Below are 18,600 nucleotides of genomic sequence, written 5' to 3'. Positions count from 1 at the left end.
GTTCACGACTACTTGCACATCAATGGCTTGGTGCTTTATTTCTCGTGACCAGCTGATCACAATTTCAGCCCTAACTATAAAACACAATATTCTGTTGTGCCTCTGCTCGGCGTGCTCCAGTCTGATTTCCACTTCAGTGCCCGTATTGTCTGTTCCCCCTGGTTTAACGCCAGGTCCTCCTGTACCATAAGGATAAGAGCGTGATTTGTTTTGACACAAAAGGAGTGTGGAGCCATTCTTATTTCTATCCCCCTGATGGATAAAGAGAAATATGGTCCCATGTTTGTGCGCGCATGAATGTCTGTATCTCAATTGTGTGTGTGTGTGTGTGTGTGTGTGTGTGTGTGTGTGTGTGTGTGTGTGTGTGTGTGTGTGTGTGTGTCACCTTAGATGTTCCATAATCATTATGTCTCTTATTTCCTCACTATCAGAAGGTGGCATTTTGAGTCCCATCCTCTGCGCCATCAGACGCCGAATGCGAGCTATGCCGATTGCCAACGCTCTGACATTCTAAATGGAAAGCAGCTGGCCCGAGTGATGGAAAGGCGCAAGAGATGAGAGGAAGAATATTAAGGGGAAAAAAGAAAGAAAAAAAAGTGTCTTAGAAATGTTCGATAATCTTAGACTTGCAAGTTCTGTTCCGCAGCTTTGTGAGGAAGTTCTATATGGTGGGATTGGCATAACGTGGTCAACAGTAGTGAAGTTTATATTTTTCATGTCTAGCCTGTACCCTAAGCCCACTCTGGGAATGTCAGACTTACTGCCAGACTGACCTCTTCTCTCTGTCACACTAATATGTTAAGATTGACAGTCAGTTGGGTTCTTGGAGGCTTAGGTTAGGAAAGCACTCGTCGGTTAATATGCGGATAACGTTGTGCCAACGAGACCAGTGCTATTACAGTGCTGCGCACCTCTAGTTGCTACAGCTGTGTAATTTGGTTCTCATTTGGACCAAGCCTTTCATCCGAAACCACACACAGTATTTCGAGTGTAAATTTGTTCTACACGGGTCAGTGCTCTCAGGTGCCTGAACTCTTCCCTCTTGATAGCAGCTATTGCACTGTATTGCCAGCTGAGCCACAGGAGCGCTGGTGGGGGAATGATAAATAGGAGGCGATTCCCATTGCACGTGTTCAGATGGACTCCCTTTTACACAGCAGACCTCTCGAAGAACACTCCCACACTTTGGGGAAGTGTGGGCTGTTTGCCGAGCCTGGCCATTGTTTGTAATTACTGCGGCGTTGAACTGCATAATTTCAAAGTGGACTAGACTGAACCCCTCGGAGCAGTGGCACCTCTGCCCGTGTTCATTACACATTATCTTGCTGTTACACCTTTATTGAATCCACCTCCAGCACACACACCTGCACCACACTGCCACACACACACAGATGCGTACATACACACACAAACGCGCGTACATACATACACACACGCACGCACACACGCACACACACACACACACACACACACACACACCCAAGAGAGGCATGCCTCACAGAAACAAACATATTGCACTGCCAGACTGCAGAGCCGGCTTGCCTAGTTCCCAAGTAAATCAAACTGACAGGATACAAATGAAGTAAAGGACAGCGCTTCCTAATTAGAAACTCATCCACTCCCCATTCCCAACCTCCAAACAATGTGTGGGCTGTCCAGGCGTTAATATTGCTCTGTCGCGTGTGCACGCCGCTACCCCCCCACCTGCTTGATCTCAGTTAGCAGTTGGGAGTCTGCCGGTTTAGAGCCGAGCCTTCAGACAGTTGAGGCAAATCAAAGTCGAGCTCCAGACTTTATTTGCTCCCCGCGAATGGAAACCGCCGACAAGTGACATGTTCACAATCACCACCTCCACCTGTGCAATCCCAGGTGCTAGAGGAATCATCACTTTTCTGAGAATAGGTGCAAAGCAAAGCGGCCTTAGGTAGTGTGGGAAGCTACACCTTCATCTCACTCCGCCTGCTCTTAGCAGACGCACCCCAGCGGGACAGAAAACACCATATTGAGCCTGATAATGCAGCAGGCACACCGGGAGTTATGAATAAATCCCATCAATTACACGCCAGCGAACTGAATTACTCTATGCTTTGAGGATACATTTATTTTATAATTTAAATAGTATGGCAATATTGCTCCTCTGTTTCCATCTTTCAATACATCTACTTGTTATTTTTTTGCTCCCTTTCTCTCTGATGTGAAAAAAGATTCAGCGTCAAAAAACAATTAAAAAAAAAACAATCAGCACGGACGCAGAAGCGGAGTTTACACAAGGAGTAAAAACTCCACCACCCCTCTCCCTCCCCTACCGCAGATGTGTGCATGTTGTGCACCACATTATCCTTTACCAAAGATGAAAGTCAAATGCATACTCTCTTTATCTCTAGAGGTGCTGTAGAGCTTTTGGGCTTGATGACTTTCCATCCTTGGGACTCTTCTGAAGCAGTTCTAGAAGACCTGCTGCTTCATGATCCATGCCATTCCAATGTGATTGGACCTATTGTAGGTGAACTACAGACTTGGCTGCAGAAGAGCCCATGGAATTACTTAGTGATCTGAATTCTGGACAGCATCATGAGCTGATAAGTACTGTTGGCATAAACACTAATTATTGAGAACTGGTGTTTTTAAACACTTTCCTAAAGTGGCAAAATACGTGAACGAGTTTGAGGAAAGAAGAAAGACAGCGTGATGTGATAGAAGCCTAGGAGAGAGGGGGGGTCTGATGCTGTTGGCCTTCCCAGCCTTGCGAAATTGGTAGTCAGGAAAAGTGGTCTGTCCTTCAGTGATGGCCTACTTTGAAAGTGAAATACCAACTATTGGAAAATGGAATACCAATACTGTACTTAATATGCATGCATATCTGTAGAGAGCAATGCGGATGGAGTGAACTCGAATAGAATGCTAACCGTGCAGCCAGGTGCCACGATTTCAAAGAGATGTGGGGGGGAAGGAGGGGGCTGAGAGGGCGTCTGAGTGGAGACGCTTTTTTTGAAGTCCCCCAAGGGGGTGGTGGTGGTGGTGGTGGTGGTGGTCTTCAGTTGGGGGAGAAGTCGCCAGATACCAGACATCATGCCTCCGTGAATCTCAATGGATGCACTCTGTCGAAATTACCAGGGCTCACCGAATGGAAATCAGCCACTTCTCCCAGACTGACTTTCGTCAACGTTTCTCCCACCCAAAGATTGAGGTGCTGAAGATCTCGCTCAGCTTCTGACAAAATTGCTCAAGCTGTTAACCTTTCTGCGTCCTGCTGATAACAGATGGTTTGCAATAATCAGTGTTTTTTTTTTTTTCAACCTCTGCCAAGGAAGTTATGTTTTTACCCGTGTTTGTTGGTTGGTTAGTTGGTTGGTTTGTTAGTAGGATTAAACAAAAACTGCTGCCCCAATTTTCTTGAAAGTTGGTAGAAAGTTGCATCATGGACGAAGGAAGAACGAGTTACATTAGGAGCGGATCTGACTCACGGGGTGCCTGCACAAATTTAGTTACACTTTTGTTAAAATTGCGAGATATGGGGCGCCCGCGCAAAATTTAGTTTAGCTAACGTTGTGATGTATACCATTTGCCCTTGGTGTAGGTATGTGCCATACTGTGCTATTCTAGTTTTTGCGTACTTATTTCTCTCTGTAAATTGCGATGGATTAGGATGTTAAGTACTTCCATAAAGTCGCAAACAAATGCTTTAATTCTGCTTATGAGCACCTCCTCTGAGATTAATTATCTGATTTCTCTTCGTGTCTCATGTCTGATTTTAAAGGTGCATTAAGGATTAATAGCTATTCGCTAAAGGTATGCTAGCAGCTAAAACTAACGAAATCTCTTGAAATGTGCTGACTTTGACATTATGACAAACTAATTACTCAACGACTGTCCTTACACAGTCAAACATCAATCATGTGCAACGCAAGACGGCAAATAAGCTACTTACTAGATCGGCAGAAGGTAATCAAAGTCAGGTCGGCGGGCATCGGCAGGCAAAACTACAGAAGGCAGTTATATGCCTATCACCCCTGCTATGCCATTGGCACGGACGCAATTCTCCATATTAAAAGTCATTGTAGCGCCCCAATTTTTTTTAAGCTGTTATTTTAAGGTTAAACTGCTTATCATAACCCTAATCCTGAAGCATAATTGTTGCATATTGTGCCTTTAAGAGAAGAAAATTATATCACATCACGTGGGGAGAATGTTAGGAGCATAGGACTCTGCTCCGGATGCCATTCAATATTCTTTTTCAACTTAAACTTCCCTTCAAAAGCCCTGTGAAATGCCCAGACAAACGGGGGTAACGATTTGCCTGAACCCGAGCTGGATTTGGATGGGTGAGGGATTAAAGACCCCCTCTGTAATGTTGCCTGTTTGATGTTGCAGGGCTGCCTGGTTCGCCAGCGACTTTGTTCTTTCTGAGACACATTACAACCGGCTTGCCTCCTGTCCCCGCCTGTTCCTCACAAGGTCTGGTGGCGAGGCCCTGCATGGATGCTCCATGCTGCAACTGGAGATAAGGTGGGCACAGCATGGAGGCCCAGACGTCTGATATAATGGCAGGACTGCTAGGAGGCGCTCGCTATCCCCGCCCTACCCCCTTCCCCGAGTCCGTCCTCTGCCTCACAGAAATTAATAATGGGCTGATGGTAGTGCTCCATATGCCGATACTGCGTATTTACTTTTTAATTTACCAGGGGCGCTTTCTTTGTATCAGTTTCCCTCTTTCCTTTTCTTTTTCTCTCCCTCCCTCTCACATTTACCACAGACGCCAATACATATCTGTAGTTTTCTACAGATTATCTGTAATAGTACATTTTCCTGTTGGGTCCTGCTGTAATAGCCGTGGTACAAGTCTAGAAGTGAACAATGCTTATTACTAATGAGGGTCATATGGGGTTTGTCTTTAACAATTTTAGCATGATGGTGGTTTATGTCTGTATGCAATTTCTGTATCATGGGAATATAGACATATAGTACACACCTGAATGTGAGTGGATAGTTGTGCTCTGTGTGTGGGGAAAGTGTTTTGAAAAGAAACATCCAGTTTCAGTCCAAACCCATTTTTTGCACAGTAAAGTAATTACCATTTTGAGGACACTCAACCATCTGTCTCTCACACGAGATCCTTCCATGTTGTATTGCACTTCCAGAATACCAGTTTATCATGTAACTCCTAGATGGATGGATGCATGTTGAAAGTGAGTTCTTGAATTTAAGGCCACCCTTGGTGTTTAGGGTTGACTTCAAACAAACAGCGTCTGTTGGTATGAAGGTTGGAGGGTGGAGCATGCTCCCTGATGAGATCAAGGTCTACCAGCTAGATCAGGACCCTGGCGAGAGGCTGACAGGCTTGGTAAATAAACCAAGGAGTGCACGGAGTGTTATGACGGCTACCCCCCCGCAGTGGTTTGCATGTGTGTGTGTGTTTCCATTGTGTGTGCGTGTGTGTGTGTCTGACATAGTGTATGTGAATGTTATCGGTGCTGTTATTTGAGTGCCTACATATCCTTGTATACGCTTGCATTTCTTGCATGCCTTTCTTGACATTTATTAAATCTTGGCAATATTTGCAACATCAATAGACCATTGGCATCTCTTTGATATGCTTCTAATCAAATGTCAAAAAGGATGTTTTTTTTGTTGTTTTTATCTGTAATTGAACGGTTAAGGTGAGGTTGCATTTCATGGCTCTCAATGTGGGTTATCTACTTGAGAGCGCTCTTAATGTGAATGATGCTCGCGGCATTTTCCACTCATTGGGCTGGGGCAGAGGGTGAAGTAGACAATGAGTTCAAGAGAGATAACCCCGGCATCCGCCTCCTGTCAGATCTCCCTCACCGCCTCCACGTAGGTGTTGAGCCGCTGTAATCGGGCCCCTTTAAATTAGCACAGCTCTCTGAGATTTGCCCTATGGCGGGATCACACGGAATGGCTTCCCGCCACGATGCCGTCGGGCTCGAAGCTCCGCTGACTGTCTCAGCCATTGATTTCGCCCCCGCATTTGAAATGGATACGGCGGTGTTGTCATGATCGCGTTAGCCCCCTTCTTAGCAATGCGAAGCAGCTTGTCTCTCCTTGCCCGCCATCAGAGTGCTTTGCAGAGCTTCAGAACGCATATATATCTGTTTGGGTGGGTTTCATTTCCTGACCGGCGCATCTGTCGATACCTCCGTATCTTCCTGCAGAGGAGGTCGACCCACAGCCTTGCTCGTAAAGGTCCAGCTGTAATTCGATGTTCTTTATGGATCTGTTTTCCCCGGAAAGCTGCTCTGCTGCCGGACCTCACAAAGCCACCAGACAGCCACTACAAAGGAATGCTGGAGCTTTCTTGGGCTTCATGGTCGCTCGCTCACTCGTCCAAAACGGGCTGAGAGAGAAAGGAATGGCGAAAGAGAAGAAGGCTGTATTTTGATTATTCAAGGGAGATGTCAGAAGTGAAACCAAATGCTTCCCCCACTGTTTTGATTTGTGTTTGTGTGTGTGGGTGTGTGCGTGTGTGTGTGTGTGTGTGTGTGTGGCAGTTTGCATCTATCCTTCCATCAGTCCGTCTGTTAATACCTAAATGTTGTTATAACTTTTGAGACCAGGTAGAGTGCTTTATGGTAACTAAGAAAAACCCAGAACTAAATACTGGAGTTAACCAGCTGGCGGATGACATCAGGTTTCACAAACACCTGATGTCCACAAAACACCACAAAACAGGTTTCAAGGAATGAAAGTGCCACCGCCTCACGCCCCACCAAACCTCTGCCGCCGTGGTTACGCTAATGCCAGAGCCACGGTGGTCAAACCTCTCTTTACTGTCCTGGCAAGGTGCTAATCAACGCCCGCTTCTGTGTCAGTGGAAGCAAATGCATAATTCAGCGGCTACAGTCTAATGGGGCCTGTCTCTGTGGCTCTGTTATTACAGGTCATTAGTATTGACTAAAGCTGCTGTGTTTCTTACCATTAAACCAAACAAGAAGGACTGTAATCATCAACCGTAGCTCTAAAAGGATGCAGGGCATTTCTTTGTCTTTTTTTTCTCTATCTTTCGGAAGCCCCGTCAAACGTAATTGCTGGTTAGGAAGAAGCCATGTCAGAAAGCCATAATAAAGAATACTTTTTATTAAACATCACCGCTCCCCCCCTGTCCCCAGGACTGTTGTGTCACTGTCTTTCATGCATCATTTCCACCCAGATCTTTCAGTGCTCTTCTTCTCCTCTCTCTAGTCTGCGAGCGCTAGCAGTCAGTATGCTCACAGTTCGAGTCACAGGAAGTGGTTAATGCGAACCAGAGGAAAAGTTATGTGAGTGTGTGGGTTGGTGATGAGAAGCCCCAGGGGGTGGCTAAAGTAACACAAGCCACGAGTGAGAGAGAATGAAGACAGAGAGAGAAAATAGAGAGAGAGTGAGAGAGAAGGCTCCCCCTGTGAGCCATGGTACCCTGACCAGCTGGACCTTGCTTGGCCCTGACCATCCCACGCTGAGCTAACCCCTGCCAACAGAGTGCTGGGAAGAAAAAGACAAAGAAAAGACAAGACCAGAAAAGAAGGAACGGGGAAAAAAAATAACATTTGACAAGCTGCTGGGTTGAGTCCCTTGTGCCATTCCTCAACAAGGGCTTACATGCAGCACATTTCACACAGTGGGCCCCTCAGACCTCTGTCCTCTTGCTCTCCTTTGCACCAGTTTCTCAAAACCGGCAGTTCACAAAATCTACTCCTCCGTCACTGCTATTACCTGCTACCTACAACGAGTTAGTACCGTCAGTGATATAACTGACATTGGTTTCCAAGGAAAGTGAGACAGGTGTGTAAACAGCTGCCAAGCATTCGTATTTAGCTCATATTTATGTGGGTGCATGGATGGGGGGAGATGTGGAGGCGCACGGCTGTATATGTATCCATATGTGTTGGTTGCCTGAGCAGAGCATCTGTAATCAGAGCATGGGCGTGTTGACACAGCATGCGTGTCTGATGGAGCACACGACACATGAGCTGTCTGAACAAGAGTCACCAGGAAGTGACACGGGGAGGAGGCAGTTTAAAAAAACGATGAAGAAAAAAAAACCTCAATCACCCCGCAGAAGCTAGGCGCTCCAGGCTTGGCTCTGAAAGCAGCCGCTGCTCAGCGCCTGTCAGAAATTGTTTATTGCCCACGAGGGGATCCATCGGTCTCCGAGGACTGGCAAGGCATGCCTCCTCACTCGCATCTGTCTTTTAGGATTCGAGGAGTCACAATTATACAGCACACATCTGCTGAAGGTTTGGTTCCCCTGGATAAGCCCATCTTCTCCTAACAAGCAGGATTCCACGTTGACGGGGGAGGGAAGGAAAAACTCCTTTTCCCCCATTTTTCTTACCTCTTTGCCTTATCCTTCACAAAACCTTGACATTTCCCATGTGCACTCACACATGGGCTGCTATACTCACACAACATATTTCTAAAATCCTTTCACACCTAAGTAGACAAATTGGATCAACCTATCGGCCAACCTTCAAGAGATGGGATAATACTCAACCACATATTTTTTCACGTGTCTTTATTTCGTGTTTGGCTGACTGTCTTGACTGTCTTCTCAGTAGAGCGATTCGAAAAGAAAAAAGAAAGAAAAAAAGCCTCTGTGGCTCAAGGTTCTTCTGGTACTCCCGATGTCTGTCTGTTAAATCAGTCATAAAAAGGACCGGGTTTCCATTGAGCCTTAATACAGTTTTAAACCCGTGGCATCACATCATCAGCAGCATTGCACAATAACACAAAAAAAAAATGTTTGAGAACCAATTATGTGTTCAGCTACTCAAGCATCAGGGTTACGGCTGCAGTTCCAAGGTGACAAGGCCGTTGGATCTCCGCAGTCATTATTTTTACAACAGGCAGGCTAGCTGAGCAGAATAAGGTTACATAGGGGGCCAGCGGGAACGAGTGTGCATCGCTGTGATCATGTGATTGTGGAGCAGTGGGGCGGAGGAACGCACGGAGAGCGGTCTTCTAACACAATAAATACAGGGCAGTGTGCAAACACATGAAGACTCCACTGGGGGAGCAAGTAGGGTGGTCTGCTCAGCGCTGCTGGGGTCCTGCATGTTTTCTTTTTAATTGATCCAGTCCAGTCCGGATCACTGAGGAGGACAAGCAAAGGGTAAATAAGACATGGAGCACTGAGGAGCCGGGCAGGTTGGGAGGCAGCAGCACTGAGGAGTGGGGCAGGTTAGGGAGGCAGCAGCACTGAGGAGTGGGGCAGGTTAGGGACGCAGCAGCACTGAGGAGTGGGGCAGGTTAGGGAGGCAGCAGCACTGAGGAGTGGGGCAGGTTAGGGAGGTAGCAGCACTGAGGAGTGGGGCAGGTTAGGGAGGCAGCAGCACTGAGGAGTGGGGCAGGTTAGGGAGGCAGCAGCACTGAGGAGTGGGGCAGGTTAGGGAGGCAGCAGCACTGAGGAGTGGGGCAGGTTAGGGAGGCAGCAGCACTGAGGAGTGGGGCAGGTTAGGGAGGCAGCAGCACTGAGGAGTGGGGCAGGTTAGGGAGGCAGCAGCACTGAGGAGTGGGGCAGGTTAGGGAGGCAGCAGCACTGAGGAGTGGGGCAGGTTAGGGAGCAATGCAGTGCAGAAGAGTGTCTGTCACCTTCAGATGATTACTTGTTCACCTTGGCTGCCTCAGCATCTAAACCCATGGCAGCTTGATTAGTAGTAATCATGGTTTGCATATAACAGTATACAGACCTGTTGCATTTCTCTTTGATTAGTATAAATTATGGTTTGCATACAACAGTATACCGGCCTGTTGCATTTCTCTTTGATTAGTATTAATTATGGTTTGTATATAACAGTATACAGACCTGTTTAATGTATCTTTGCTCTGTCCTTTGCCTCTCTGTTTTCCTTTGTTGGTGCACTGTATTGTTTGGACAAGTAAGAGGTTTAATAGATATTTAATGAATCAAAACAGAATTATAAATGAATGCAGTGGAAGATGCATTTGATCGTTCATCATCACAAAATGGAAGAGAAGGGGAAGAAGAGCAGCGATACTGGGAGAGTGTAGGAGCTTTCTGCGTGGCGGGGTAGATGCTGGATATGCCCGCTGCTCCTCTTCTCCGTGGAGCTGGGAGAGGTAATAGAGACTACTGGGACACCGCTTATCGTGTGAGCTGTCTGCCACGCTCGGCCCAAATCTCAGGTTTACGGCCTCAGCTGTGCCACTTGAGCCTGGATGCCAAAGCCCATCGGGATAGGGGGAGGGGTGGGCTGGGTTTAGACAGTAGTTCAGAGAAGGTTTGTGTGTGTGTGTGTGTGTGTGTGTGTGTGTGTGTGTGTGTGTGTGTGTGTGAGTGTGAGTGAGAGAGAGTGAGTGGGAGAGAGAGTGAGTGGGATAGAGAGAAAGAAAGAGGGAGATAGTGCGTGTGTATTAGAGAGAGAGAGAGAGAGAGAGAGATTGTGTGTGTGTGTGTGTGTGTGTCTGTGTGTGTCTGTGTGTGTGTGTGTCTGTGTGTGTGTGTGTGTGTGTGTGTGTGCGTGCGTGCGTGCGTGCGTGCGTGCGTGCGTGCGTGCGTGCGTGTGTGTGTGAGAGAGATAGAGAGAGAAAGGGAGAAAGTGGGAGAGAGAGTGTGTGTGTGTGTGTGTGTGTGTGTGTGTGTGTGTCTGTGTGTGTGTGCTAAAGAGGTCAGGGTTATAATGGGTTGTTGTGGATGGGTGCATCAGCACAGCCTCTGCTCGGCTTAAATCTGACCACTCGGGTCGCGCGCTCAGAGAGCCAACTCTGCAAGTTTTATCGGCTGACGGCCGTAATCCAGAGGCTGCCCTCATGGCTCCCCGCATGGCCAATTTACAGCGATGGGGTGGGACCCTTCCCACACTCCCTGCCTTCCTGAGACCACCACAGCAGCCCACAGCAGCCCACAGCAGCCCGGCCCTCAAGCTAATGACTGCGCGGCAGCTAATGCTCTACTGAGCATGCTCCCAACCCACTCAAACAATCCCCTTCGAAAAAAAGATACATTTCAGGTCCAATGTTATTTTAAGTCTTTTTCACACTACATCATCATTGCCACATTTTGTTACCTTCCGTTTAATATCCTCCACCATATCCGTTAAACCCTCAGATGAGAAGGAATATTAATGTAGACTCACGTTTAGCTTTAACAGAGGGCTGTTTTCATTTTTCATTAGCTTGAATGCTTTGTAGGAGATGAGCTATTACTGCCACGACGGCCTGCATACCATTGCAGCTGAAATGAACCATTAGTACCACTCCAACAAGTAATAATACATAAGAGCTGTATAGGTGAGAGTATTTCCGAGGCATCTCTGGTGGTTGGATTGTAGCTTGACAGGGGCTAGCCTTGGCTGATTTTGCTGGGTAAATTGTAGTCATTATCTAAATGAGGGTTGGGACATCAGGATGCCTTTTCTGATGGGTTGAGATACGGCCCCGCGAGGGACACTTTCCAGCTTGCCAAAGCACCAGGCATGTGATCTCTCCCACAGCGTGCACATCTGAAAGGCTCCGACCCAGATGAGATACGGGTAACAGAGACGAGCGGTCTTTCGCCGGAGCGAGGCGGGGGTGGGGGGGGGGTCGTGGCGCGGAGTTTTTGCGTATTCTTCTGGGCTCGTCTCCAAGACTCCCTTGGACGGCGAGAGGGCCTCTCCCTCATGCTGAAGCAATTAAAGGAGGTCTCTGGGTCAGGCCGTCACACAGGGAGCCCCTCGGATCCCGTTCCCCACCCCGTGTTCTGCCCCACTGACCCAGCTGTGGGGAGGGAATGGGCCCGTTGACCTCTGGAGAGCCCCTGAGCGTTTAAACTTCCTGTTTCGGTCGTGTCCTTCATGACACGGAGGGGAGGGGGGGTGGGAGATTGGGGCGCCGTGCATCACCTGCCTAGCTACCGTTATTATCATTAGCGTTGACTTGCCCTCATCTCCCCTCCTCGTCTGTCCACACTCCAAGCATTATTAGGGGGTGATGGTAATTGCACGGTTGAAAGCGCGGCCACTCCTCTGCTCTGCTGTGGCCCTCTCTCTCTCCGCTGGCTCCTTACATCTCACCTTGAGTTCCTCCCCCGTGAGAGGAGCGCGCCGGATCCAAGCTCTTCTCCCCCGTATTCCAAGGTCAGGAAGGAGAGGAGGGAGTCATTAGCTAGGAAGATGCGTTACCCTCTATTACCTTGCATCAGGAGGCCCTCAGCAGCACCCAATCCAGCCTGCCCTTTGGGAGTTTATTGGCCAGTGTCTCTGAGCAGCAGCAAACACTCTGCTGCACCCAACCACTAGTGGGAGAGCCAATACCTGTAAAATGGCCCCCGCTAATGATAGATTGCTCCTTGTGATTGTTTGTGGACCCTTATTTCCAGAGCATGTCATTTAAATCCCACTCCACTGGCCTGACCTAACATGAGGAGCAACACACATGCCGCGCTCTCACATTTGGATTGCACATTAAGCTATTAACTTAATTTCCTTAGCCGCTGTTGTGGTGTGCTTGGATTCAATTTGTTGCTTTTGCTTTGTATCGACTTCTTTGATTCGATCAATGTAGGTTTGCCATTCTGAAGGAAGGAAAAACTATTTCAAAGAAAGAGAGAGAGAAACGCTTTTTTTGAGGGTATGAGCACACCGGAGAAATCCTAGATTAAGGGGGAGAGGAGGAGAGCTGGACTCATATCCAGGTGGTAAATTGGCCACAGGCTTAGGAGAGAGACCTCTGTTTAGCCTCAGTCGATGGGAAAGATTGGTCACAGCTGGAATTCTCTGGTCAAATGGTGTTTTGAAAACTTGAGCGTTCTCCCCGTTTTAGTGACCCCTGCTTGTTACACCCCCGTTGAAAAAAGATCTGACATGTATGCCGTGCGCGTACCATGAACTGGGTTGTTTACAAAAACAACTTCACTGACATCATGGCAAATGTCTTTCATCCACATTTGTCGATGTGGCAGCAGAATGTTCCTGTCCTTTCATCTGTTTGTTCCAGTGGTTTTGTTTATCCTTCACCACAGGCAGAAGCAAGTACCAGGAGAAAGAAGCATGTAATGGCCTTCAGATGTAATGGCCTTTTGGAGGAGAAAGTACTGATGCAGAAGAAAAAATGGGCCATTTTAGTAGCCTTTTTTGGCTCTTAGTAAAGCATCAAACTGTCTCCTTTTGCCTCAGGCGTCATTTTACAAGACATTGAACAGAATAGCCACTGCTACATAATCACAGCTATGGCCAACAGTCAGTGCTCCAACCACATCTATCAGCTTAATGACATCCATAACCTTGCATTTTAAATGCTAATTTGTGCAATAGTAGGTAATTCATTAAGTGATTTTGATTGTTGTTTGTAAGTGTGTGGACGTGTTGTTTTCTGGAGCACAGACACACACACACACACACTCACACACACTCTCTCACACACACACACACACACGGGCGCACACACACACGCTGGCGCACACACACACACACACACACACACACACACACACAGAGAGAGAAACAATGAAAGTTGTTCTTTGAAATGTTCCTCTCTCTTTTTTTTATCTGCACTTGTAGTATAATTAAAACATGAGGTAGTTCACAGTCCTGTCCATGTAAAGTGGATCCAAATAGTTGTGCGTTTGATGGTGTGGTCTGACGGAGTGGGGCTCCTTTAAGGAACCTGGCAGTCTCCCAGCAGTGAGTCAGAGAGATGAGCGCTGAGCACATCTCCGCAGGCAGATTGCACATTCAGGGAATAGATTGCCCTGCGGACGTCCAGACTCCACATTGTCTGCCCCACTCGGTTGTGCCTGGGCATTAAATGCATTTCAGAGGACCTGTCATCAACATTTTCTTCTTCTTTCTCGCCGTCTCCCCCCTGCTTTCTGTCTGTCTCTTTTTTTTCTGTCCTGCTCTCCTTTTTCTTCCTTCTTTTCCTCTCTTATCTTTCCATCTCTCTCTTTCTCACACACTGTCTGTATCCCCACTCCCTCATTCTCTCTCTCTCTTTCTATCTCTCTCTATCTCTATCTCTCTCTCTCTCTCTCTCTCTCTCTCTCTCTCTCTCTCTCTCTCTCTCTCTCTCTCTCTCTCTCTCTCTCTCTCTCTCTCTCTCTCTCTCATTTTCTGTTTGCCTGGATGCACCGCATGGCACCGTCTCTGTCCGGAAGTGAGCATGTGGTAGTGTTTAGTTTGCTAATGCTCTGGGCTTTTTGGGCAGCTTTCGGGGAGATATCATATGGAAGGCACCCAACACATGGAATGCAGGCCAGTAAACAGAATCTATGCCCAAGTGCAGAGATCTTTCGCGGGCTCAAGGTCCGGTGGGAGTGCCCCTCATCCAAAACACACAAAGAGCCTTGCACACATGCTGAGCGATCTCGAAAATGTTTCTCTTTCTACCCCCCTTCATCTCTCTCTCTCTCTCTCTCTCTCTCTCTCTCTCTCTCTCTCTCTCTCTCTCTCTCTCTACATCTCTCTCTCTCTCTCTATTTCTCTCTCTTCCTCTTTCTCTGTCTTGCAGAGGAGTGCATTAACTCCCATTTCAGCTCTTTTCACAGAGCATAACGGTTTTGAAGGAGTCCACTCACATGTGTGTGCTTACACTTGCAAGAATGACCTTGAGGTGTTATTGTTTTACAGAAATTGTGCAAGCGGCCGTCTCATCCAATAACAATCTGGTTCATGTGTTTTCTTTTGCGTTTTTTTCTCTCCCCTGAAATGGTTTCAAATTGCCAAAGCATTTTGAATAACAGCTCCGATACATTACATTCCCGAGGCCCAGACCATCATTGTCAGTTCCAACTCATATCATTCCAGCCTCGTCTCCGCCCAACGGTTTGCCTCCCTCCTTCACTGAGGTGGTGAGGCACCTTCGGATGCTCTTGTGGATGATAACAGAGGGCGGCGGGCTGAAACCCCGCTCACACTGCGGTGATATTTCTGTTCTACACGTGCACAGCATGTCTTTACTCAAGTTTAATTTCTTTTGGTGTAATAGGGCTTCTCCATAAAATCTTAACGAGCCATCTGTATTAGTTTTATTGTGTGCAGACGCTGATGGGTGGCCTCTCGCTGTGAGGCGCAGCTTGCCTCCACTCGTCTCTTTCCCTCCTGCCCAGAAAGAGCGTCGCAACACACACACCCCCCACATACACAGACACACTCCCCCTGTCCCCCTCTCCCTCTGTCTTGCTCTCTTCCTCCGTCTTGCTCTCTCTCTCTTTCTCTCTCTCTGTCTTGCTCCCTCCCTCTGTCTTGCTCTCTCCTTCCATCTTGCTCTCTCTCTCTGTCTTGCTCTCTCTCTCTGTCTTGATCTCTCTCTCTGTCTTGCTCTCTCCCTCTGTCTTTCTTCTCTCCCTCCGTCTTGCTCTCTCCCTCTGTCTCCCACCCTCCCTGCTCATTTACAAGCAATGGACCAACCACCTGAACTGCAATATATTTCACACCACTACCAACTGCTCATTTATTTTTTTTTATTTTTTTTATTATTCAGTGGAAAGCAATTAGTAGGAACCTTGGCGATATTAATTTGTGATTAAGACTGCTTTGTGGCTCGTGTTGGTCTGTCGAGCCTGACATGCACAACAGGCACAAAGCCTCTAATTTTTCTTGACAAGCCAGCCAAACATGTTGGCTATTAGTCGAAGCAATGGCACGCCACTCTTCCCGGACGGATATGGGAAATAACAAGGCGGAGCGACAGGAGACAGGGAATCATCGTGCTGGCCTCGCATCTTGCATCCATTTGGGAAGAAACACCAATGTGTTTTTGATTTACAATTGGTTTCACTTGAACAACTTTACTGTGTAACCCTAATCTTACAGGGAGATTAAATGGTTCGGCTCTCTCAGGCCAACATAAATATGGCCAGCTTTCCAAACCCTCTGCATTCGAAAAAAAAAAAGAGAGAATGTTTTTTTGTTTTATTTTTTCCCCTCTGTGATCACACAAAGAGGAAAAATCTGTTTGGCGGAGATGAGCGGTTGCAGCGCATCCCTTTGGATGATGCATAGCGTTTGACGTGTGTCCTCCGTGAACTCTCCGATTTGGCAGAACCAGGCAGAGCCACGGGCACCCGCTAGCAAACCATACGGAGGCTTCTCAACATCCCTCCTTTACTGCAGCCCACCCGTAGCAGCAGCTTTAGAGTGCGGAGCGTGCGGTGGAGGTGCGCTGAGCAATTGAATCAGCTAGCATGTCCCAGATTGAGCGCAACACCTTGGTGGTGACACACCCAGCCGAGTGAGGAGAGAGTGACGCTGCCCTATCGGTTCCGAGTGTGTGTGTGCGTTTGTGATTAGTCCAGATGCTCTGGCGATGAGCTCCAGGCTCTGATGGGGATGAGAGTAGGTGTTGGAAGAGGGGGTGTTGAGAACGTCACGCTGAGAGAGTGCGATACCTGGGTGAAGGATTCAGGGGGGTTGGGTGTACAGCGAGGTGTGTTGAGTGTGTGTGTGTGTGTGTGTCTGTATTTGTGTGCTCGTGTATGTGTAGATGGGAGCAGATGCATGAAAGCCTGGAAACAGTTGTTTTTGCTCATCCCCATCCCTGCCCTACCGCCCGCACAAATATTTTTTTATATTTTCTTTGCTCCTCCAATTTCAGTTTGAATTCAAATCCCATGCTCTCTCTCTTTCTCTCTCTCTTCTCCGTCTCCGTCTTCCTCTCTTTTTGCTTGTCTCGTCTATCTTGCATGAGGAGCACCGTGAGCTGGCTGAGTGGAAACAGACCTGGCAAAGAACAGTGTTGCATTTTACCACGTGTAGAGTGGTCCTGTGATGTCATCACCAAGGGACCTCTGTGAAGCTTTCCGACCTGACAAAAATGGATAAAATAATGGGGGCCATTAGGGCCTAGTAAAAAGAGGGTATTAAAGGAATGGGGTTGGGGAGGAGAAGGAAATGGATTTCATCACGAACCATGGGTTAATACTCTATGCGTCATAAAACGAAGAGCCCTCGAAAAAAGGCAACGACTCCTCTCCAAAATGTGATCCAGTTGCGGCCCTGTAAAACAAAGACCAGCACTGTTTGCACAAAATGGATGATTTCACATGCCTCATTGTTTAGCTTGGTCCGGTATCAAGAGTTCTCCACCCACAAACTGTGCTCAAAGTGTTGCCTGAAAAACATTGGCGAAACATCCCAAAACCTATTTTTTTTAGAGGCCAGCCCCACGCCTAACAACTGAAATGGGATATCCTGCAAAGGTTTCCATAGGCAATCTGGATAAGTTGCATTATGCATTCATTTGAGTTGCATTCATTGAGGCGACAAGTGGGGAGAAAGTACAGTGTTTTTGTCCTTGATTGTTTTTGGGGGAAACAGACGTAGCCTCACTGTTTGGTTCTCCTGCCGTGTAGAAGCTTCCTCCCCAGCCACTGAAGCACATGCTGCTGCCTGGGCTCGCTCTGTGTGGAAACAGGTGTGGATCCCCTGGCTTTGTTGACAAAGCAGCCCAAATCAGCGCCTCAAGCTCCTCTTCTTCTGGTGCAGCAAGATGGCGCTTCTTTGATAGTTTCTTCAAATATGCAGATACCTCTCCCCCCACCACCCCCCGCTCTCTCCCGTTTTTTTCTTTCCTTCCCTCCTCCTCCTCCTCTTCCTTTCCTCTTCTTTTCCTTTCTTTCTCTCTCTTTTTTTGCCCCTCACAGTGCATGTTGTTTGTTCAGTGTTTCCAGGGAGACTTCCACCTTGGGCTTGAATAAACAGAGGAATGATTAGCGCCAAGGAGCGCTTCATCTCCCACAAGCAATCTGGTGGAGCGCAGGAATCTTCTTCCCGGCTGGTGCCAGCAACGCTAGCTCTCTCTCCCACTCCCGCCCGTCCCCCCCCTACCCCATTTAAAAAGACATGATGTTGGCTCCCCTGGGCTGGTGCCACCACTGCGGGCTCCTATCCACTAGCGCTTGTTTATTTACTTGTTATCCATTTATTCATTACAGTCGTTTCACCCACCCCTCCTCCTCCTCCTCCTCCATTTGTTTTTGTCGGTGATGGTGGCAGTTGGAGGTAGCATTGAGAGGGTCCCACCGACACAGGCTGTTAAGACGTGTGCTCTTTAAAACGGTTAAGAATGTCGCCGTGAGCCCAGTGTGTGTCTGAGTGTGTGTGAGTGTGCATGTCTATGGATGTGCAAGGGTGAGCAAGTGTGTACCTGTGTCAGAGGGGGTGTGTGTGTGTGTGTGTGTGTGTGTGTGTGTGTGTGTTTGTGTTTGTGTTTGTGTCTTTGTGTGTGTGTGTGTGTGTGTGTGTGCGTGTGCGTGTGCGTGAGCGCGTGTGTCTGTGTGTGTGTATTTGGATTGGTCGTGGTGGAGGCTCACTGAGCCACCGTCGCTGAAAATGGAGCCAGAGTGTCTCTGGAGTGCCGGTCAGGACATGCTTGGCATTAATGCCAGGCTCTGTGCTCGGCAAAGCAGTCCTGCCGGCTTCTCCCAGGGATTACCGCCCTAACACAATTATCTCCCCCAGCTCTGCAAATGCAGACAGACTTAGGGGAAGCATCGAGGCCTGTGTCATCAATGTGTGTGTGTGTGTGTGTGTCTGTCTGTCTGTCTGTCTGTCTCTCTTTTTATTTGTATATTTTGTCTGCCTGTCTGTGTGTGTGTGTGTGTGTGTGTGTGTGTGTGTGTGTGTGTCCAACATAATCCAGTAAGTGATTCAGCTGCAGTCAGGC

The 18,600-nt window shown here is 47.9% G+C and overlaps 1 protein-coding gene across 1 annotated transcript in view; it reads left to right on the top strand.

The window, feature by feature from the left end:
- Positions 1-18,600, top strand: part of diaph2 (diaphanous-related formin 2) — a 388,150-nt gene that overhangs the window by 201,868 nt on the left and 167,682 nt on the right. The window lies entirely within an intron of this gene.

Source organism: Sprattus sprattus (assembly GCF_963457725.1).
Source record: "Sprattus sprattus genome assembly, chromosome: 6".
NCBI lineage: Eukaryota > Metazoa > Chordata > Actinopteri > Clupeiformes > Clupeidae > Sprattus > Sprattus sprattus.
The sequence above is the reverse complement of the archived record's forward strand: the minus strand, read 5'-3'. Positions and strand labels throughout refer to the sequence as shown.